The 23,360-nt window shown below is 40.8% G+C and overlaps 1 protein-coding gene across 1 annotated transcript in view; it reads right to left on the bottom strand.

Annotated features, from left to right (window-relative positions):
• The window catches only part of LOC137415082 (uncharacterized), a 399,049-nt gene extending 376,213 nt beyond the window's left edge, over positions 1-22,836 (bottom strand). Inside the window, exons 1-2 of the mRNA XM_078778289.1 lie at positions 22,750-22,836; positions 12,266-12,376 (exon numbers count right to left, since the gene is read on the bottom strand). The gene's annotated coding sequence lies outside the window, so the exon portion shown is untranslated. The remainder of the gene's footprint in view (positions 1-12,265; positions 12,377-22,749) is intronic.
• Between the last annotated feature and the right edge of the window lie 524 nt (positions 22,837-23,360).

Below are 23,360 nucleotides of genomic sequence, written 5' to 3'. Positions count from 1 at the left end.
CCCTGTGCGAGTAGTTGATACTCGGGTTGAAAACTTGACTTGGTAAAAATTATTAAATTATCATAATCTAAAAAATTAGGACCAAGGAGCATCTTTAAAAGTAAACAGGTTTTTCCACATCCGCTTGAACCAACTATTAGACATCTCAATGAATTTGGAATGTTTTTATGGTTATTAAATTTTATCTTATTTTCCCAAACGGGTAAAAAATCATTCATTTATATATTTGGAAAACAAGTCATCTAACTTTTTTTGAGCTATTTTAGAAACTCTATATTTTATCCTGAGTTCAGGTTTAATTTCAAAATAATTCATTATTTTATTTATATAGTATCTTGTTTTAACATTACCATTAAAATTATTTTGAATAATAAATATCATTAAGCCCTTATACATTTCCTCAATACAAATCGTCTCTTCCCTTGAAAGAAATGGTGTATTATCATCACAATACTTAACATTCATCTCTCTTATTAATCTTGTAAAGTAATTCATTTTTGGCTCTAATTTAAAAGTTATATATACATATATATATATTTTTTTATGATCATTAATTAAAACTAGGGCGTGCCCGTACTATATATATATATCTAAAATTATATCCCCCCCCTCTATTTACATGAAATGGTTTGGTCCATTCGCAAAGCCAAAGCGAACGGCTTGCGAGTACGGTAGAACCCCCCCCCCTCTATTTACATGAAATGGTTTGGTCCATTCGCAAAGCCAAAGCGAACGGCTTGCGAGTACGGTGACCATACCTTGGGAACCACTTGTCCGATTAATTTCAAACCTTGAAAAGGCACATCCTCGGGTCCCCAGCAATATACCTGGCAAGTTTCAAGTATATCGGACCCGTGGTTGTCGAGAAACAGCGGTCACAGACACACCGACACACACACATACACACAGAGATTACTGGAATTATAGATAGATTAAATCACAGAAAATACATTGTTTATATGAACCCTCATTATTAAGCCCTATTCTATCACAAGCCAGACATTTCTCTAATTTATCATATGGAGAGTCTGGAAATTCTAAATATCCTTCAGAACTTATCATATTTATATGGTAAATTTTTACTTAAACTAAACGCAAGTTTATTCATTAATAAATACAATGTTTCAAAGCACAAAAGACAAATTTCAATCAATCTCTACTTCGGTGGAAGACATAGAAAAATATGTCAAAGATGTTAAATTGAACAAAGATAAATATGGAAATTTTTGGGTAAAACCAGTTATGGAAAATAACATGAGCCCCTCTATTTCATTTAAAGGAAGAGCTCTAACTATACCTGGAAAGACATCCATTAAAGTAAATCGAACAAAAGTTTCTCCTCTACTCCTGGCAATTTATTCAAAGCTTGAAAAAGGGATCGATCGCGATACTTTGAAAAAGAATGATAAGACCATCAACAATACTCGTGGAGAAATTTGTATTTACTTTAATAATCCAAAGGGTGTAGATCTAAGTAAAATGAATGATGTTAATATTTCTGGAGAAATGTTATTTCGTTCTATGATAGTTAGAGATTATTTAAAGATAACTTTTGATATTAAAAATGTAGAGATTGAATCTGTTAATGAAAGAAAGTATATAGATATTGATGGGAATATTTTTCCTGCTAATTAAATATGAGTCATTGCAGCAGTGAAGATTTTACTATTTTATTGAACTCGGACGATAGTGATGATAGTATTTCATTGAACTCGGACGACGGTGATGATAGTATTTCATTGAACTCAGATGAAAGTTATGATACTAATAGTTTGTGCTCAAATGATATTTATGAGAGTAGCTTTATTGATGACTCTGAGTATGATTCTGAGTATTCATGTGATAGTTGACTCAGATGATTCTGAGTGAAAAAGTGTTTTAGTTTTAGTATAGTTTCATATATAAAAAGCCTGTAAAAAGGCACTTTCTTCTATAAGTGTTTTACTTTAAGCACAGTTTCATCTTTTTAAAAGCCTCTAAAAAGGTGTTTTACTTTAAGTATAATTTTGCTATATAAATATGATCAAAGCAACGTATTGCGACGTTTGTGAACAAGAATATAAACAATACAAAAGACACCTTAAAACTAAAAAACACACATTTAATCTACTTCACCTACTAACTCCTATTCAGAAGGAAACAAAACACTGTTCTGCCTGTAATAAAAATATCCTCAAGAAAGGCTTCAAAATACATCTTAAAACAAATCAACATTTATCAAATTTTATCACAACTAAAAACTCTGATGGTGCATTCAAAGGACATAATAAAATAAGAGTCTTTAACTTCAAACCTCCTGAACCAGAGTCTATAGTTGATGCTGTAGAAATAGTTAAGCCTGCTGTTCAAACGTTGATTGAAAAAACACTAAAAGAAATGAAACCACTTAAATTTTATATGGGAGTAAAATTAGAAATGTCAAAAGATGGAGGAGTTATAGATACACCATACATGAGAACTGAGCCACACTTTATATCTTCATATCAAGATTTTAAAACATCAGGAGTCTATGATGAACTTATTAAACAAGAGCAAGATGTGGATAATTCAATCGTAGGAAGTGGATTCAATTTAGGAAAAATTATTTACATAGACATTCATATTCTTAAATCAGATCCTCTAAAAGCTTCTTCTTACATTGATTTACCCAGTGTTATCAAAAATAGAAAAGCAGTTATCAATATCAAAAATAAAGACAATAAATGTTTTCTCTGGACTATTCTAGCACACTTACATCCTCCACATTTTCATGATGAAAGAGTATCTCATTATAAAAAATATGAGAATACATTAAATACGAAAGATCTAAAGTTTCCGATGACTTTAAATGATATTCCTAAATTTGAATAATTTATCAGTTAATGTTTATGGTCTAACAGAAACAAACAACATTCAGGTTTTAAAGCTTTCTGACAATTGTAAACAAACTCATATTAATCTTCTATATTTTAATTCAGATGAAAATTCACATGATACATACATCAAAGATATTACAAAATTAATAAAACCACAAGTATGTAAAAGAACAAATAATATATATATTTGTATGCGTTGTCTTAACTTCTTCCATACACAAGAAAGATTAGATAAACATTCAAATTATTGTGGTGAACATAAATCAACGGTAATCAACATGCCTAAAAAAGGCTCAAAGATCACATTCAAAGATGAAAAGAAAACAATAAAACATCCATTTGTTATATATGCTGATTTTGAAAGTATTTTAGAAAAAATTGATACTGCTTCTCCAGATCCAAAAGAATCATACACAAATAAATATCAAAAACATACTCCTTGTGGTTTTTGTTATTACTAGGGCATGCCCGTACTATATATAAGCTAGGACGTGCCCGTACGTGGGTGCCCGTTCCTTGCCAAAAATAAAAAATAAAAAAATTTTGTGTAGGGGTGTGTGTGTGTAAACATCCTAGGGCGTGCCCGTACGTGGGTGCAAAAAAACATGCGTGCAAACAACAACAACAAAAAAAAACTTTGAAACCACATGGCAGTAACGACCACAGAACCCCCCCCCCCCCTCTATTTACATGAATGGTTTGGTCCATTCGCAACGACCACAGAACCCCCCCCTCTATTTACATGCAATGGTTTGGTCCATTCGCAACGCCAAAGCGAACGGCGAACGGCTAAATCGCCATAGCTCGGTAAGTACTTGTCCGATTAATTTCAAACCTTGAAAAGGCACATCCTCGGGTCCCCAGCAATATACCTGGCAAGTTTCAAGTATATCGGACCGGTAGTTGTCGAGAAATCGTTGTCGCATACACACACACACACACACACACATACACACAGAGATTAATGGAATTATAGATAGATATCAAATCATCCGTTGGTGATGAATATAACAAGTTAGAGGTGTATAGAGGCTCAAATACCCCAGAGGAGTTTGTGAAATGACTAGAAAAAGACTGTGTCCGATTAACCAAGATAATGAGAGAAACCAATAAACCAATGTCCTTTACAAGTAAAGAAAAAATAGAATTTGGACAACCAAAGGTTGCCTGTCATATTTGTGAGAAGAAAATTGGTAAAGGTCTAAAGGTTAGAGACCATTGTCATCTCACTGGTAAATATAGAGGTCCGGCTCATCAAAGTTGTAATATTAATTATCAACTCCCCTCTTTCATTCCTGTCTTTCTTCATAACAACGCTTATTATGATACACATCTATTTATCAAGGAACTCTCAAAGACTTCTGGAAGTATCTCAGCAATTCCAAACACGGATCAGAAATACATTTCATTCACAAAAACAATTCACACATCTCCTATTACTCATATCAGATTTCTTGATACATTTAAATTCATGGCAAGTCCATTGGCTAACTTGGTTCAAAATCTAAAAGAGTTTCCATGTCTTTCAGAGTATTTTTTAGATAAAGATTTTTCTAACACAAAAGGGAATTTACCCCTATTACTATATGGACTCATTTGAGAGATTCAATGAAACACAACTTCCTTTAAAAGAAAATTTCTATAACAAATTAAATAATAGTCATATATCTGATAAAGATTATGTACACGCACAAAATGTTTGGAAAAAATATAACATTAAGAATCTTGGTGAGTATCACGATTTGTACCTCAAAACTGATGTGCTTTTGTTGGCTGATGTGTTTGAGGCTTTCAGAACAATCTGTCATTCTGGATATGGATTGGATCCTGCTCACTATTACACTGCTCCTGGATTGGCTTGGAGCGCGATGTTGAAAATGACAAAACAAGTTTGGATTTGATAACCGATGTTGATATGCTTTTGATGATTGAAAAGGCAAAGAGAGGAGGAATTTCACAAGTCTGTTCAAAGAGATATGCCAAAGCAAATAACAAGTACATTCCAAATTATGATCCATCGGTAGAGAGCTCCTACTTGATGTATTATGATGCGAACAACCTGTATGGCTGGGCAATGTCTCAGGCTCTTCCTTATGGAAAACTTAGATGGGTAAAGGAAAAAGATTACAAAAAGGTTTTACAAGATGTATGTATCTCTACACAAAAAGAATTGGATGATTCAAAGGTTGGTTATTATTTTGAGATCGATTTGAAATATCCAGAGGAACTTCATAACCTACACAAAGATCTCCCATTTGCTTGTGAAAAAGGAAAGTCCAAAGAAGGAGTGGTTAAGTGATTATCAACAATCATTTAATATAGGTGAATCAACAGAAAAATTACTTACTACATTATATAACAAGAAAAATTATGTTCTACACCAAAGAAATTTGCGACAATATTTATCAAAAGGTCTAAGAATAGAGAAGATCCATAGGGTTCTAAAGTTCAATCAAAGTCATTGGTTAAAGGGGTACATTGATTTTAATACACAAAGAAGAACAGTCAAAAACAGATTTTGAGAAAGACTTTTATAAATTGATGAATAATGCGGTCTTTGGTAAGACCATGGAAAATGTGAGAAAAAGACAAAATATCAGACTATCAACATCTTGGAAACAAGCATCAAAATTAATTAATAGACCGAGTTTTACTAGAGCTGAGGTCTTTACTGAGAACTTTTGTGCGATCCATTTGATTAAAGAGAGTATTGAAATGGACAAACCTATTTATATTGGAACATCAATTCTTGATTTATCAAAGTCATTAATGTATGATTACTTTTATAATAACTTGAGGAAGAAATATCAAAATGATGTTAATCTACTTTATATGGATACAGATAGTTTTATTTTGCAAATTAATACTGATGATGTTTATTCAGACATGAAAAAGGACATTAATATCTATGACACTAGTAATTACAATCCAGAGAGTGAGTTGTTCTCTTCTAAAAATAAAAAGGTGATTGGAAAGTTTAAGGATGAATTAGGAGGAAATGTCATGAGTGAATTTGTGGGATTGAGGTCTAAGGCTTATGCTTATAAATACATTGTGAATAACGTTGAAAAGACTGATAAGAAGTTAAAAGGTGTAAAGAAAAATGTTATTAAAGAAACAATAAACTTTAAGGATTATTATAACTGTTTAACAACAAAGAAAGAAGAGTTTAGAAAGATTAATGGAATAAGAAGTTATAAACAAATTATATTCAGAAGAGGTGAATAAGAAAGCATTGGGGGCTTTTGATGATAAGAGGTTTATTTTAGAAAATGGAATTGATAGTCTCCCTTATGGTTATATAAGTATATAAGTGATAAGTTAAAAAGGGGGGTTCGGGATTTTAACGGGCTACCGCCGCCTTTTTACTATTATATAAATGATAGAACCAAGTACCAACCAGACTAAAGAGTGGAGGTGTAATCAACCTTGGTATATAAATGGTAAACATAACGAATGTGAAAAATATCAAATAGGTATAATTGAAAAGACAACTGGTAAAAATATTTACAAAACAAATAAGAGAATTAATTTAAATACCGGTGAATTGGGTAAAAAAGATGGAAATATTTTTGAGTGCACGGAAAACTTTGATGGTTGTCAGGAAAATATATACTTTAATATTAAAATGGTATGTGGCACTGGAGGCGCTCAAACAAGAACATTGAGGGAGGTTTACCATTTTATCTCAGCTCAGTTAAAATATCTTGAAAAAGAACCAAACTCAAACATCTTTTTTGTTAATATATTAGATGGTGAAGGGAGTGGCAAGAGAATTAAATTATTTCCCACGCATAAACAAATATTTGTAGGATCGATGTTTGAGTGGTCTACTCGGGATCATTGATAGTAAGAGTACCATAAGACCAAGGGGGAATCATTGTTTGAGTGTCAAAAGGCTAAAAGGTTCGTAAAGAGGTGAGAGGAAAATTAACATGTAAGTGAATGGGTCGATGTTTGAGTGGGTCAAAGATAATCTCACAAATATGTAGAAGAAGGATTATAGGTCTATAAGGGAAAACAAATATTTGTAGTGTTTGAGTGGTCTAATGAACAACATTAAGGATAGGTACTATAGACAAAAGGTTCATAAAGATTAGGGTGGGAGAAATAGAGGTGTTAATGGGCAATGAGGTTAAGAGGAAAATTAACATGTAAGTCAATGGGAAAATGAGCGTGTCCCAGAAGCAACATATATACACTACTGTTAAGGCTGTGTCTTCCATTAATTAATACTTCATTGCACCGAATTCAAATAGATAGATCCCCTTTCATTCCCATTCCCAAAGCCTCTATTGCCAACTGCATTTATTGCCAACTGCATTTGCCGCCATTACGGCGTGGTCAGCTCGGGGAAGAAGGGCGCGCCCGCCCATCGTCATCAAGGGTGGAGCCAGAGAGCCCGTGCCCACCAATCGGCAATGCGGAGAGCGACCCGATGGGCGTTTCCAAAAGGCCGGCGGCTTGATCGCCACGCGCCTCATAAAAGGGGGTTGGGAGGGACTGCTTAGTCAGATGAGTGAGAAGTCCACCGCAGTTGAGTCCACCACAGTTGTGTCCACCGCAGCTGAGTCCACCGCAGCTGAGTCCACCGCAGTCGAGTTGAGCTTTGACGGCAGTTTCGACCCGCTGCTACGAAGCAACGCCGCCGTGTGAACCAGATTGAGGAGGGTCGGCGGCCGCTCACCTCAAGCCTTGCCGTTTACATGAACAGGGCTGCATCCTTCCAGCTCTGTAGACCACCTGGACCATCCTCTCCTACCAGCCAATCGTTCCGGCCTTCATTCCCCATTCGTGTGAGTCTGTCTTGGTTTGTTCTGTCCTGGGTTAAGTAAGACTGTTTATAGGTAAGCTAATTTGCACTGTGTTTCTTCTTCTTCTGTTTTTATTTTATTATTCTTCCTCCTCCTTGGTTTCTTTTGGTTGTAAATAGTAGTAATAAATTATAGTCGTATTTCAAACCCTTTTCGTCTTCTTCTTCTTCACATCCGTCGTATTTGTCTTTTCCCCATTGAATACCTGTGGCACGATTTGGCCAACGTTTGAGAATCGGGTCTAGTCATTGTTAACAGTTCGTGCCGCGGCTGCCATCCGCTCGGCAAATTACCATCTTATCCGTGGTCATGAACGGGGCTGTGCACCGGCCTTTCCGGAGGTCGCGGTGCAGCTTCAGGGACCACGTCGGTCAGTAACAAACGAGGGGACTAATCCCCACTCAAAGGGGAACCATAGGCCGACGTTGGGTTCCGCAAAATATATATATATATACAGTGGAACCTTGACTTACGAGTGCCCCAACTTACGAGTTTTTCGAGATATGAGCCGTCGCTCGGGCGGTTTATTGCTTTGAGATGCGAGCCGAGATCCGAGTTACGAGCTTTCGCCACCCGGTCACGTGGTTATCTTGCCGTGCAAGTACAGTATCTCTGCCGTATATCGCTGCATTTTTGTTTATAACGGCAGATATATTTTGTTTATAACATTTACGTATATAACGGCAGAGAAGAGCATGCCAGGCCACAACTTGTTCAGAGTGCCGGCGATAGCTCGCCTTCTCTTTGTGGAAAACACGGTACTGAGAAGAAGAAGAGGATGATGTGCTTGGATATAAAACACGCAATCGTCGAAAAACATGAGCGAGGTGTGCGTGTTGTCGACTTGGTGAGGCGGATGTGAAGGCAGCTGAAGATTTTATTATAACTTTTGCCGAACTGATAGAAGCCGAACGATACATCCCCCAGCAAATCTTCAACTGTGACGAGACAGGGCTCTTCTGGAAAAAGATGCCGAGGAGGACGTATATAACGGCAGAGGAGAAGAGCATGCCAGGCCACAACTTGTTCAGAGTGCCGGCGATAGCTCGCCTTCTCTTTGTGGAAAACACGGTACTGAGAAGAAGAAGAGGATGATGTGCTTGGATATAAAACACGCAATCGTCGAAAAACATGAGCGAGGTGTGCGTGTTGTCGACTTGGTGAGGCGGATGTGAAGGCAGCTGAAGATTTTATTATAACTTTTGCCGAACTGATAGAAGCCGAACGATACATCCCCCAGGAAATCTTCAACTGTGACGAGACAGGGCTCTTCTGGAAAAAGATGCCGAGGAGGACGTATATAACGGCAGAGGAGAAGAGCATGCCAGGCCACAACTTGTTCAGAGTGCTGGCGATAGCTCGCCTTCTCTTTGTGGAAAACACGGTACTGAGAAGAAGAAGAGGATGATGTGCTTGGATATAAAACACGCAATCGTCGAAAAACATGAGCGAGGTGTGCGTGTTATCGACTTGGTGAGGCGGATGTGAAGGCAGCTGAAGATTTTATTATAACTGAGAAGAAGAAGAGGATGATGTGCTTGGATATAAAACACGCAATCGTCGAAAAACATCAGCGAGGTGTGCGTGTTGTCGACTTGGTGAGGCGGATGTGAAGGCAGCTGAAGATTTTATTATAACTTTTGCCGAACTGATAGAAGCCGAACGATACATCCCCCAGCAAATCTTCAACTGTGACGAGACAGGGCTCTTCTGGAAAAAGATGCCAAGGAGGACGTATATAACGGCAGAGGAGAAGAGCATGCCAGGCCACAACTTGTTCAGAGTGCCGGCGATAGCTCGCCTTCTCTTTGTGGAAAACACGGTGAGATCCTTAACATCCAACAACTAATGGGACGCAAACGGGGCGCCCAGTTTAGCGGTACACCCATTGATGAATCACCCTGCCTGTGATTCACCCATGACAGGTTATAGCTGGGTCGGGATTCAAACCCAGGCTGGACAGTTTAGACTTTAGAGTCAAGTGTGCGTACCTCCAGTCCAGGCCATCCTGCCAACTTGTATGCTGCATACAGGTGAAATATAAAGCGCGAGATATTTTTATATATACTGTATATTTTTTAAAAAATTGGTGTGGTTTTTGGCGGGCTGGAACGGATTAATAGCATTTCAATGCATTTTAATGGGGAAATTCGATTTGAGAAACGAGCAATTTGAGTTACGAGCTCGGTCACAGAACGAATTAAACTCGTAAGTGAAGGTTCCACTGTATATATATATATATATACATATATAAGATCATTTTTACCTCCGACACCAAAGGTGGATGGAGATCATGTTTTCACCCATGACTGTCTGTTTGTCTGGCTTTGTCTGTCTGCTTTTGAACAGGATGTCTCAAGAAGGTGTGGACAGATCGAGACAAAATTTGGAGGAGAGGTTGGGAATATGATAAGAAATAAATGATCAGATTTTGTGCAGATCCAGATCTGAGAATATTTTAAAATGATTCTTCACCATTGAAAGATGGGGCTAAAACCGATTTATAGCAGGATATCTCAAAAAGTTAGGTACGGATTTGGACGAAACTTGGTGGACAGGTTGGGTGTGTGACAAGGATAAATCAATTCAATTTGATTCTGGATCAAGATCAGATCACTTTTAAGTGATTCTTCACAAATGAGTGACAGGGCCAAAAACTATATATGCAGCAAGATATTTAAAGTTGTGGACGATTTTCGACATAAACTAGGTGGATGTGTTGGTTCGGCGACAAGAACAAGCCAAATTCAATTTTGAGTCAGGTTCGGACCCAGATCTGACCGACAAGTGGGTTCCAAAACTTAAATTGTTCAGCCTGGCGGAGGTATGCAGACTTGCACGGGATGCTGAGCAACAAAGACATTGGAAGGTAATGTGTGTTCAGCAAACATATACAAGAGCAACTGTGATGAATCCGGAAGAAGTATGGGATAATAATGTTGAAGATAATCATTGTGGTGCCAAATACGATGACATCACCATGCGTGTACTGTTCTGCAAAACAATTCACTGATGAATGAACAGGACAAGGGGGCAGATTTACACTGTGTTGCTCCAAGAGAAAAGTTCAATTACCTCGAATATTTGCCGTACCTGCTCGATTGGAACAACTGCCAGTGAGGGGGGAGAGGAGACTGGGGAGGGGGAGAGAAGACTGGGAGAGGGGGAGAGGAGACTGGGGGAGGGGGAGAGGAGACTGGGGAGGGGGAGAGGAGACTGGGGGAGGGGGAGCGGAGACTGTGGGAGGGGGAGAGGAGACTGGGGGAGGGGGAGAGGAGACTAGGGGAGGGGGAGAGGAGACTGGGGGAAGGGGAGAGGACCCTGGGGGAGGGGGAGAGGACACTGGGGGAGGGGGAGAGGAGACTGGGGGAGAGGGAGAGGAGTGAGGAGGAGTTGGAAAAGAATGAGGGGAGATGAGTAAAGCGACCCCCACTCTCCCCCGTGTGTGACCCACTCCCCAGTGCAGTGTGTGTGATGTGGGAGGGATGGGGGCGGGAAGTGGAGGATTTGAGCTCTTGAAGTCACATTTTACTTGAGATGTAATTACATATTTCAAACTGTATTTCCGATGTGCACACACATGCATTCACATATTATCAGAAGTAAATACATTGTGTAGATTACATAACTTGTGGATCTGATAAATTGCCAGTAATCATTTTGAAAAACTGAATGTGCAGGTGCAGCATCTAACTCAATATGTCCTAATGTCACAGACGTCCATGCCCAAGGGATTCCCACGTGTGACCCCCACTAGTGAAATAATAATAGGTGCTAATAAAAGGTGTCCAATTAATATTAAATCGGAATTGACGACAGTACAAATTAAGAATAATAGGATACAACAAGGTATATTATTGTTGGTTAAAATATTTTATGTATCTATCTATAATTCCAGTAATCTCTGTCTGTCTGTCTGTACGTCTGTACGTTTGTCTGTGACCGCTGTTTCTCGACAACCACGGGTCCGATATACTTTTAACTTGCCAGGTATATTGCTGGGGACCCGAGGATGTGCCTTTTCAAGGTTTCATATTAATCGGACAATTACTTACCGAGCTATGTCCAAAAAACGATTCAACCAATCAGAGAGCAGCGAACGATCGCGTGTGCCGAACGTGGCGGGCACACTCTGCCTCGGATGGCACATTTGAGAGCGTATTCATTTATTTCACGTTTGCAAACTATGTTGGCGTTAAACTATGTTTTAAAACTAATAAAAACGAATTTGCGATTCATTCGCTTTCCTGCGCGTTTGTGCACGCGATGGCGATTTCTTTACCAAACTCCGGAAGCCGTTCGCTTTGGACCAAACCATTGCATGTAAATAGAGGGGGGGGATTGTCACCACTCGCAAGCCGTTCGCTTTGGACCAAACCATTTCATGTAAATAGAGGGGGGGGATATAATTTTAGATATAGATATAGTACGGGCATGCCCTAGTAATGATAAAGGTGATAATTGATGTTTGAGAAATTGATTTACCATCGTGGTTATTTCTCAAAGCAATGAAATCATAACGTCATGTTTTTTTTCTTAACACCAGAGTTCATCATCAAACTGTTTGAATCAAAATGTATCAACATTGACAGAAACCTTCATGAGGATGGTTCTTGAGGAAAGAAGCTTTGGCATCTTTGGGTTCAGGTCGATCCAGGTGAACATCAATGTCATGCTCAGCTTTCACTTCCACTTTCACAAAGAAATCTGGAAAAGTAACTTTTATTAAATGCAGGCATCTTGTGTCACATGCAGAGCTGTTTTCATACTCTTAAAATAGATAAATAAATAAATCATTAAAATCGTTGATTTGAGGTCTTCCTTGAAGAGAGAAAATAAAACATTTCCCCACAGGAAGAGCATCGTGTCAAAACATCACGATACCAAAGCATTACGTTCTGCACAAACTGCTTCTGTTTCTGTACAAATGTTACAAGATGCTTCTTTCCCGACCACAACTTCAGTGGGAATTTCACAACCAACAAAATAGAGAAGGTAAGAAAAATGTACAGAAGGTGAAATAGAGAAGGTTTCCTCCCCAAACTACTTTTATTGTCAAAATACATGGACACGTGATCAAACATGCGACTGGTCGATTTTTTTTTGACTTGAAAGAACTCTGATGGAAAACTAAATGGCAGAGTGTGGCAGGTTAACAGATTGACAAATACAGAGAGTGAAATGAATAGGCCAAAGCCATGACATGTGACCATATGATAAGGAGAGTGGAAAGGATCAAAAGAGTCAGGAAGTGGAGAAAGGCTCAGGAGTGATTTGGAAAAATCACGTGTTGATGGCTAATTGTATTGAAGGACTGGACTTTCAAGATACTGTCACATTCACCGGGGGTTTAAGATCCTCCAAACTGATGGGTGGCCGATCGAGCTTAAACTCCGAGGCGTTCAATCAAACAATGGCAGCTCTTCTTTACACGCGCCACGGGAGCGGGGGAGTTGCTTACCTGGACGGGTTTCTACTGGAGCGTCCTCGAACCAAGATAATCGAGCAAAACCGACACTGAATTAAACCGCAACCAATAAAGGGTTTAATAAAAATAACTGCAAGACATGTGTCATGGACCTTTTGACGTATGTCAAGACGTGTGTCGTGTGTCATGAAAAATTTGAGGTTTCATGGACCTTCCCACTGTGAAATGCAGCGCCATTCATGTTTGAACAAAGTAAGGAGCTTTACTCAGTTTTCAGTTGTTGTCTGAAAAGAATAATTACAAACGGGCTATTTTTCTGTCAAGTTTGTAGTTCAGCGATGCTGCCCAAATGTTTATCCCTTGTGTGCTGCTTTCGCAGATTTGTCACAAGATGAAATGTTTTTTTTTTTTTGAAAACGACAAAAAAAAAAAGTAGTTTTTAAATGAAAATTTAGAAAACAAACAAACAAACAATATGCAGCACTCAAAGGATTAATGAGTGTTATATGATGTGAAATCCTCCACAGGTGATCGATTGGTCGGTACCTTCATAGTTTGTATCTTGGTCGATTTTCTTTTTCGAGGAATTGTGTGTCATTCCCAAATGGGAAGTCTTCCGACTTCGTGATATATCGTCAATTCAATTTTAAATTTTATATTGAAGGAGCTGGGGCTCCCACGTCGATTGGAAGAATGGACGCGACAAAAAGCTGGAATTCATCCGAGTTGCTTTAATCAAACCAAACACTCAGGCACTCTGAAAAGCCCGTTTATCGGGCAGCAATATATATACATATTATCCCGGAGCGTTTGCCCAGGAAAGGCGAGAGGGGGCGTGGCCCAGCGTCCTGGCTGCGGCCTAGCAAATTGAGGGCGAGCCTGCCCGGGCATGCCCGGGCATGCCGACCGAGGCCTGGCAAGTTGAGCGCGGGCCTGCCCGGGCGTCCTGGACGAGCCCGGCATGGTGATCGCTCCGCGTCCTTGATAGGTGCAAGGCGATTGTGAAAACCCAGCGGTAGCCGCTACAATATCACATTTCAAATTGGCCACTATGTATTAGATTATATCAAATTCATGAAAATGACAAAAAAAACACCGTCACCTTCTTCACAGCCACTTCAAAATAATTTTCCCAGAAAATGTCTCCCCCACTTTTCAATAGCGATCAACGCCCCTGTATGGGCCTATCACATTCACGACACAGACAGGTGAGTGGTGTGACTTTCTTATCCTGTCTCCTTTCTGGTCTTCTTTCCATGTGTTGTGCCCCCCCCCTCCCCAACACCCTCTCACCCCTCCTCCCACCAGGTTTCTGCAATTCTGCAGGGAACACGTCCCACAGCAACACCCCACTGGTGAAATTCCCAAAATACAGGAAACCTGTTCACCTTCACCCTTTCATTCCCCTTCTTCAACCACGTGTGGAAACAAGTTCCACATTCTCTTGAATCTCATTTTTCCCTCCAAGTCTTCAAGGCAGCTGTTCATCACAATCTCGGATCATGCTCTCTATCAAACCATTATCTTTTCCACCCCAAGCGACCCCATCATTGCGAATTTGGGGTGTTTTAACGGGGGTAGAAAAGATCAAGGTTTTGGATGGGGCAAGACAAAGAGATGGTGGCGAACAGCTGTTTTTAAGACCTGGAGAAAGGAGAAGGATTGAAGAGAGTGATGGAGTTATTTCAGAGGCAAGAGAAAAGAGGAATGAAGGAGTGAAGGTGAGCAGAGTGTTGATTTTGGCAGTTTAACCAGAAGGGTTGTAGGCAGTTCTTGTACGACCTGTAGGAATATTTGGGGGAACTTTCCATTTTATTTTATGACCCAGTGTGTACCCCGAATCCGGTGTTTTTTTTTTTTGTTTGTTTTTTGTATACTGAATCGAGGCTCGTGAGAGAGCTAACATTTATTTCACAAACAAATCAACCAGACAAACAAAATATACAAAAAGAGGGAGCGGAAGACAAGATGGGGAGAGAAGGGGAAGCACACAACCACAACATTTGAGAGCAGGGAGAAGTGTGGGAGGGAGAGGGCTTGGGGGCAGGGGGCATGGGAAGGGGAGGGGGGGGGGGGGAGAGGTATAAAACACAAGGGGACCGAAATTAGCGGGGGTAGAAAAGATCAAGGTTTTGGATGGGGGAGGATAAGAGATGGTGGTGAACAGCTGTTTTAAAGACCTGGAGGGTGGAGTGGGATTGAAGAGAGTGAGGGAGTTTGTTCCAGAGGTGGGAGAAAAGAGGAATGAAGGAGTGAAGGTGAGCAGAAAGTCTTGATTTTGGCAGTTTAACCATAAGAGGGTTGCAGGCAGATCTTGTGCGACCTGTAGGAATATTTGCGGGACAGAGCCCAGAGAGGGCTGGGGGGGCAAGGCCAGAGAGGAGTCGGTAGAAGACGGAAAGACCACCAACCTGCCTGCGGTGAGTGAGTGAAAGGCCCTTGGAGTTAGCTTCATCGCGGGAGATTCCAATGATTCTGAACGCTTTGGTTTCAACAGCGTGAAGACGGGCTAGGTGTGAAGCACGAGCACCAGACCAGAGGGGAGAGCAGTATTCCATAGAGCTGCGGATGAAAGCCTTGTATGTGGTGAGGAGCTCAGGTGTGCCAAGGAAGGACTTCGCACGACGGAGGATGCCCAGTCGGCGACTGGCTTTGGAGGCCAGATTTGAAATGTGGTTTTCCCAGGAAAGATCATGGCAAATAGTGAGACCCAAAAGCTTGAGTGACAGAACTTCTTGGAGAGGATTATTCAGAAAGTAGATGGAAGGGTTTTCCAGTCGATCTTTTCGGAGAGACATCGTAAGAGTGTGAGATTTATCAGGATTGAAAGACATGTTCCATTTGTTTGCCCAGTCTGTGATTTTGTCCAGGTCTACAGAGAGTGAGGAGGCTGCAGACTGCTGATCTGAGGGATGAGGAATGGAGCGACAGAGAGTAGAGTCGTCAGCAAAGAGATAGAGAGGATTTTCAAGAGAGTCAGAGAGATCATTGATGAAGACCAGAAAAAGCACAGGGCCCAGAACACTACCTTGGGGAACTCCAGCCTGAACAGGAAGAGGAGATGAGAGAAACCCATTCAGGGCCACACGTTGACTACGACCAGAGAGGAAGTCCGCCAGCCATGCGTGGAGATTTCCATGGATACCAAAGGAGGAGAGTTTGGTGAGCAGAGCAGGGTGCCAGACCGTATCGAAGGCACGTGAAATGTCAAGGGAGACGGCTCTAATTTCCTGTTTGGCATTGAGGACCTCCATCCATTGTTGAGAAAGCAGAAGCAGCATGTCCAGAGTAGAGTGACCAGGTCTGAAACCAAATTGATGATCAGAGATCAAGCCATTGGAGAAGAGGAAAGATTTCATATCTGAAGCAATGATGGATTCCATGACTTTGCTGATAATTGGGAGAAGGCTGATTGGTCTGTAGTTGCTGGGATCTGTTTTTGCACCTTTTTTGTGCAAAGCGGTGATGTTGGCTGATTTCCAAGCAGATGGCAGATGACCTTGAGCAAAAGAGAGGGTGAAGAGAACAGAAAGAGGGAGTGAAAGAGCGGAAGCACATGATTTTAGGACCCGTGGGCTGATGCCGTCAGGACCAGTTGCAGAATCAGAGTCGAGGGTTGACAGAAACTTTTCCACCTTGTCAGGAGGAAAGGACACAGAGTCCAGGAGCAGCTGGGTACGACTGGGTACGGTGGGTACAGAGAGGGATGGGTTTGGGACACAAGATTTAGAGGCAAACACAGAGTTGAGGCATTCAGCTTTTTGTACCCCGGTACCCGGTGTGTACCCTGGTTTAGAATAGGTACACCGTATCCCTGTGTGTCAGAAGAGGCGACTAAAAGGGTTGGCGTCGAAGGGCATCCGGCCATAAAAACATTGCCTCAAACAGGGAACCATGATTGTCATAGGGCCCGCAAGGCGAACCCCCGCTTTAGCGGGGAAAATGGCCTTAAAACAATGATTCATTCATTAATTCTCCATTTTATTCCCTTCCTTTCTGCTCAAGGTGTTTGAGGAGCCTTTTTCAATAACACAAAAAAAAACACATGAAACAAACACAGACCTCATAAGAAGTGATGTCAATCACACAACTCACCATTCGGCTTGTCACATTGCTCCGCCTCCTCCAGACCATAGGAGTTCACATCCTCTATTTTTATCTGCAGTATCTCAGGAAATCCTTCCACCTCCTCAACCTTCATTCCACACACCAGCACTGTCCGCTGTTCCGATTCCGGCTGCACATGACAGGAATCCTTCTCACAGCCAACATGAGTGTACATGGTGGGTGCACCTTCAGAGGAGGGAAACGTACCACTCATCCTCATGTTTAGTCCACTCTGAGTACCTTGATCTGACAAAGTGCCAATATGTGAAGTACCTCCATACTTGAGGCCTTATCGTCTGCTTAAATCAGTTACAGAATATTAAACTTTCACCACACACCAACGCACCACACACCAACGCACACCCTGTGACCCCCCCAAAAAACAATATTGCATGTCCTAAGACAACACTGTAAATTGCATATTCATGTGAATGTTGATTTGGCCACATATGAAAAATTAAAAAGTCTCGATATTTATGTAAAATCTGGGGCTGTATTGCAATTTTAGGATGAAGACATTCAATGGTGAGAAGGCCTTACACACAAGCACAGGGGATGTGTATGAAGGAGTATTTGTGCTCGCATGTAATCCATGCCACAGGTGTGCTGATATGCAGACAGTTTCCGTACATCAATAACTTTCAGGTAATAAATGAGAAACCACTTTAAATAAAATCGGATGGAACAACAACATTCCTCTGGAACATGTCCGTGGGAATTCAGTTCATGTTCATCACACTGGGAAGTAGGACTGAATCACCTGTATTACAGGTTTCAAAGAAGAGCATTTGTATCATGAGATAGTTTGAACACGAGGAAAGTGAAGTTACTTTGGAAATTAAATGAGCGTATTTACACAGGAAAGAGGAAGAAGAATCGGAAAATCCCAAAATTCAAAATGTGAGGGGGAAGTGGTTGCCAGACGGTACTTTCAGATATAGAGAGAGAAGGATTTGTCAGGATTGAAGGAAATATTTCAAGTGTTTGACCAGTTTGTGATTTGTTTAGACCTGGAAAAAACACCACAATAAATCTATCCCAACAGGATATGGACCTCAACACCCAATCTCATTGGCAGAGAAAAACCCCTTGCGGAGGTGGCGGAGGGGGGACAAATTAAGTAGCTGCAAACTCCATCATGTGACATTTTGGTTGAGATTGGATGAGGAACAACCAAATGTATCAAGGTCAAAAATCGTCAGACAGACAGACAAACAGACAGACACACGAAATTGACTATTTTAGTATGATATATTAGACTGTGGGCTGTGCCTTCCTTATTCCTCTAGAAAATGATTATTGTGGTCCACTCATGGGGGGGGGGGGGGGGGGGGGGGAGATGAAATTTGGTTGAAAGTGAAGCTAATATATGTGTCATCACTATTTTACCTCATCCCACATCCAGAAGTTGCACATTCGCGAAGGGTGCGGGCTCAAAGTTTTGGGGGTAAACAAGGAATTAAGGGCATGCATCGTCACTTCAGACCGAAATGTTGTTTTTCTACTTGTGTGCTCTGTATGTATTTAAGCATTTTAAGAATATTAAATATGCAACTGGTGTATTTTTATTACAAATATACACATCTGGGTAATAGAAAAACGTAATGTGCACAAAAAATAATGACCTGATAAGAAAGGAAATGTCAAAGTTGGTATAATTTTATATAAAATGTGTTCTGGACTATTTTGATGTGGAGTGTAATGTTGTGTGATGTAAATGTGACGGTAGACTCAACAGATAGTCGGTTGACAGTTATCTACATGGTATTTGTGTTTTATTCAGGAGTTACTCTGCTTGTGACTCGTACATAGTTTGGAAACATGTGGAGAAACTTTGTATTTGAAAGTTTGATTACACAGGGAACATTCTATGTGCAATCGCCTGTTTTGCGAATGAATTATGATTATTTCTTAAAGCTAATGCCCAATAAGGTCTGGTTTACAATACACATATATATTGCATTAATACATGGTAGATGACAGCTCAACTTTATTAATGGTTATAACTTATGCAGCCCCCCCCCCCCCACCCCCCCCCCCCCCCCCCCCCCCACAATATCCTTTTCTGGCGCTGGAAGTATACGCTGCTTTGTCTTGGCAGTTGAGGATGTTGACGGTGTATCCCCTTCCCCTGCAGTTGGTGGTTGCGGCTGATCATGTTGGATTGCAATGCCGTTGGTGTTGTGCGTTGACCCTTTCCCTGATGACGTCTCTTCTCCGTAGTCGTTATTGTCCCATACTGGAGATGTATAGACGCCTTTCTGGAGACAAGATGGTCCAGTATTTGAGCCGCGAAGATTTTTCCTGCTGGGCTAATGCAGTGTCGTGTTCTAACACATAACTATGTGACCCACTGTATCCAAAACCATTCAGTAGACCGATCAGTTGAGCAGAACCACTGAGGTGCCTGACTGCCATGGCCAATGATACTTGCTTTGGCATTAACCTCTTCCCTTTTGAGGCCAGGAAGACTATGTCTTGGGTAATGCTGAGGATTCTACGGCTCACCACATCCTTCACGTCAACATAGTTTTCTTCATCTGGATCATCTGAGGCCCCAATTACCCATGCCACAAAGTTGAATAGCTTTGCGGGAATAATGTTACGGGCAGCATCAACCGTCAAATCTGAAGCAGTTGGAGGGCATGGTAGTGTTTCAGTTGACATATCTCATGTTACTTGGTGCAAGTCCAAGGCTGAAGTGTAACGATCCCTGACAGATGACATTTGTGGAACAGGATTCTTCCCCTTGGTCATCATGTGCTTTGGTCTCTGCCTGTTCATCAATGTCTGTTACATCGGCATCTGTCCCTGACATGTCTGTCGTTTCTGAGTCATATTCGTTTGAACCTTCTCCCAGATCTTCTGTACATCGTGTGTCAACATAGACAAAGTCACTCTCATAGTTTCTCTTTGGTTTGAAGAAACACAGCTGAGGGTACTCTCTCTGTAACCTCTGTTTGAAGTTGCAACTCTTGGAGATGGTGGCATCTTTCTTCTCGAAGTCAAGCACAGCTCTAACAAATATCTCCTTTAACTTTGACAAGTGGATGATTTCTTTGTTTCTTATTATTTTGCCTTCAATGACAAATTTAGCGAAATGATGAAACGCTGTTGCATAGAGCGCTTCATTCTCACCTTTTGGAAGTGGTTTTGACAGAAAACGTGTATAATCTTTGTGGCAACTGGCATGGTACCAAACTTCTATTGCTGCACAGTCTTTATCCTTGATATGTGGCAGTAGATTGTCATCTTCTTTTGCTTCCGCTGCTTTGGTTAATTTGCCTCCATCAACCATCTCTCACAGTGTTAGGTTTTCAGGTCGCCTTTTCCTGTCATAGGTGGTCTCATATTGAGTTTTACGGCAGACAATACAGACTTTTGGAAGCACGTGAGGACGAGATCTCTCTGCTGAGGTGGAAAGTCCTGTGCTGGGTCGCAAGAGCCTTCTTCCTTTGGCGACTGGCTCTGCTGTATTTTCACTCACTGAGGTACTGTCAGCTGAAAAAGAAGAAAAAGGAAAGCAAACAAAATCTATTATTTATTAGTGTCATATTTCAGGCAACTTATCAATTCAGATTTCATGCGACATGATTTTAAACAATTTTCATATAATTCTTGTAAATTATTTGCATGAATCAACAGTTGATCTAATACATCCTTGAATACGGTACATGTATCAGGTTTGTTGATACAAAATTGGGCATAGCTCCGTGGTGCGACAGCATTTTAAACAAAAGCAGTCAGAAAACTAATACTGCACAAAGCAGCACACAAAAGGGTGAAATCAAATGAATGCACACCGGAATGGACGGAGCTCTGTCGCACAACAGTTTTCTTTAATGCAAAATTTCAGAAAACTAAATACGGTACACTTTGGCTGTAAATAAAGTAAAGTTTGTAACTAATCATACATGAATGTGTGGACTCTTCAGGTGCTACAAAAATTAATGTGCACCTGAAAAAGTGGCGTAGCTCTGTCGTGCAACAGAGTTCAAACCATGATTTTCTTGTGGACAAACATGATAATACAGATAACATATTGATCACGGACGAGCAAGCTTTACTGCCGCGACGAGTCATGCTATTTATGAAAGAGCTGGTTGAACATGTTCACATGGATTCGATCACATCAACACATGTGCAGTATATCTGCCGATGTTTACAGATTAATGTACAAGGATATCAACGTACCTGCAAAATATTTATCTTCTTGCTTTTGTTTTGCAACCAAGCCCCGTTTCTGCTTCGAAGAATCGGTAAAATACTGGGAGCATCGCCGATGAAATCCAGCGTCTTCGGGCGTAGGAACGTTAATGTCGCCGCCATGTTCTCGCAAAAACACATCGCTATTTCAGCCCGATTTCCGACTAGATTTTGCCAAATACCAACACTACATAAAAATGAAGCCCACGAACATTCGATGAAGGGTCTTATATCTTCATCAGTAACACCAGAATCGTGGCAAATACACTTTAAATTAAGAGAAATTCTCTCCCTTTCCGCAGCCATCATGCCACTTACGACACATAATTACATGCGATCAGCTGTTTGTGGACGTCGGACGTGACCCAAAAAATGGCGATTTACGTAAATCGACAATGAAACGTCAATAGCTGCCTTTGCCGCAGTCTTCCCAAACAGCGTTCCTTATTGGATAAACAAGAAGAGGCGACCGAAGACGTTACTTCAATAACATCTCATTGGATGAAAGCTTGCAGGTCGTTCAATACAATTTAGAATTGTATGTCGGTTATATTTCACGAATTGCGCGAAAATGTGCACATCGTATTCACGGGATAAGGTAAAATAGGTAGTTTCTTAATTTTAAACTGTTTTTTATGTCCGCCCCCCGAACTGGACCACAAGACTGAACGATACGAGCGGACATCCCATAGTCTATATGTGTCATACATGAAGGTTATCCATGGAAACATTGAAACGCCCACTGTGTGCACAACACCACCTATACCATGAGCTACAATGCTCCTCAAGGTGATGTGGACAACCCGAAATCTCCACAACTCCTCCTCAACTCACGAAGATGTTTAAAACCCGAAATCTCCACAACTCTTCCTCAACTCACGAAGATGTTTAAAACCCGAAATCTCCACAACTCTTCCTCTACTCACGAAGATGTTTAAAACCCGAAATCTCCACAACTCTTCCTTTAATCACGAAGATGTTTAAAACCCGAAATCTCCACAACTCTTCCTCTACTCACGAAGATGTTTAAAACCCGAAATCTCCACAACTCTTCGTCGACTCACAAAGATGTTTAAAACCCGAAATCTCCACAACTCTTCCTCGAATCACGAAGATGTTTAAAACCCAAAATCTCCACAACTCTTCCTCTACTCACGAAGATGTTTAAAACCCGAAATCTCCACAACTCTTCCTCTACTCACAAAGATGATTAAAACCCGAAATCTCCACAACACTTCCTCTACTCACAAAGATGTTTAAAACCCGAAATCGCCACAACACTTCCTCTACTCACAAAGATGTTTAAAATCCGAATCTCCACAACTCTTCCTCTACTTACGAAGCTGTTTAAAACACCAAATCGCATGTCCAGTGAACCAGACCAATACGGCAACACAGCAACGCTTTATTCGCGCCGACTCTTCTTCCTCTCCTTTTACGAAATTTTCTACTTTCGAAATGTTACTTCTACTTTTATCGAATCCGTCTCGATCGTTACCTCATCCCATCGCATATTATCCTCGTTACTTCTCGTGTAAAAGTTTTATTCACAAAAATATTGAATCCTGAATGAAAACGAGGAGGAAAAAAGGAGGTTTGACATGCCAAGCTAGAGGATACACCTTCCTCAAGGTGTCTTGAAGACTTGGCGAGAAGATTGATTCCAAAGCTTGAAATTCAGTTAAACACACCAATGGTGATGGAACGTCACTTGAGGGTTGAGAACCTTTCGAAGATCGTGGACATTCAATTGTTGTTGAGTGTTGACTTGTCTTTAGTTGTTGTTGGGTCATCGGTGCAGCCTGTGACTGCTGGTTTGTATCATTGCTGAGAATGAGGCTGTGCCGATGATGCAGTGCCCCCTGCTGGTTTGTATCATTGCTGAGAATGAGGCTGTTCCGCTGTGTCGGTGCTCCAATAACAGCAACACACACTTTGATGAATCACCCT

The sequence above is a fragment of the Myxine glutinosa genome, chromosome 5 (assembly GCF_964187855.1).
Source record: "Myxine glutinosa chromosome 5, kmMyxGlut1.1, whole genome shotgun sequence".
NCBI classification, from domain to species: Eukaryota; Metazoa; Chordata; class Myxini; order Myxiniformes; family Myxinidae; genus Myxine; species Myxine glutinosa.
Note: the sequence above shows the minus strand (reverse complement) of the source record. Positions and strands in the feature narration are given on the sequence as shown.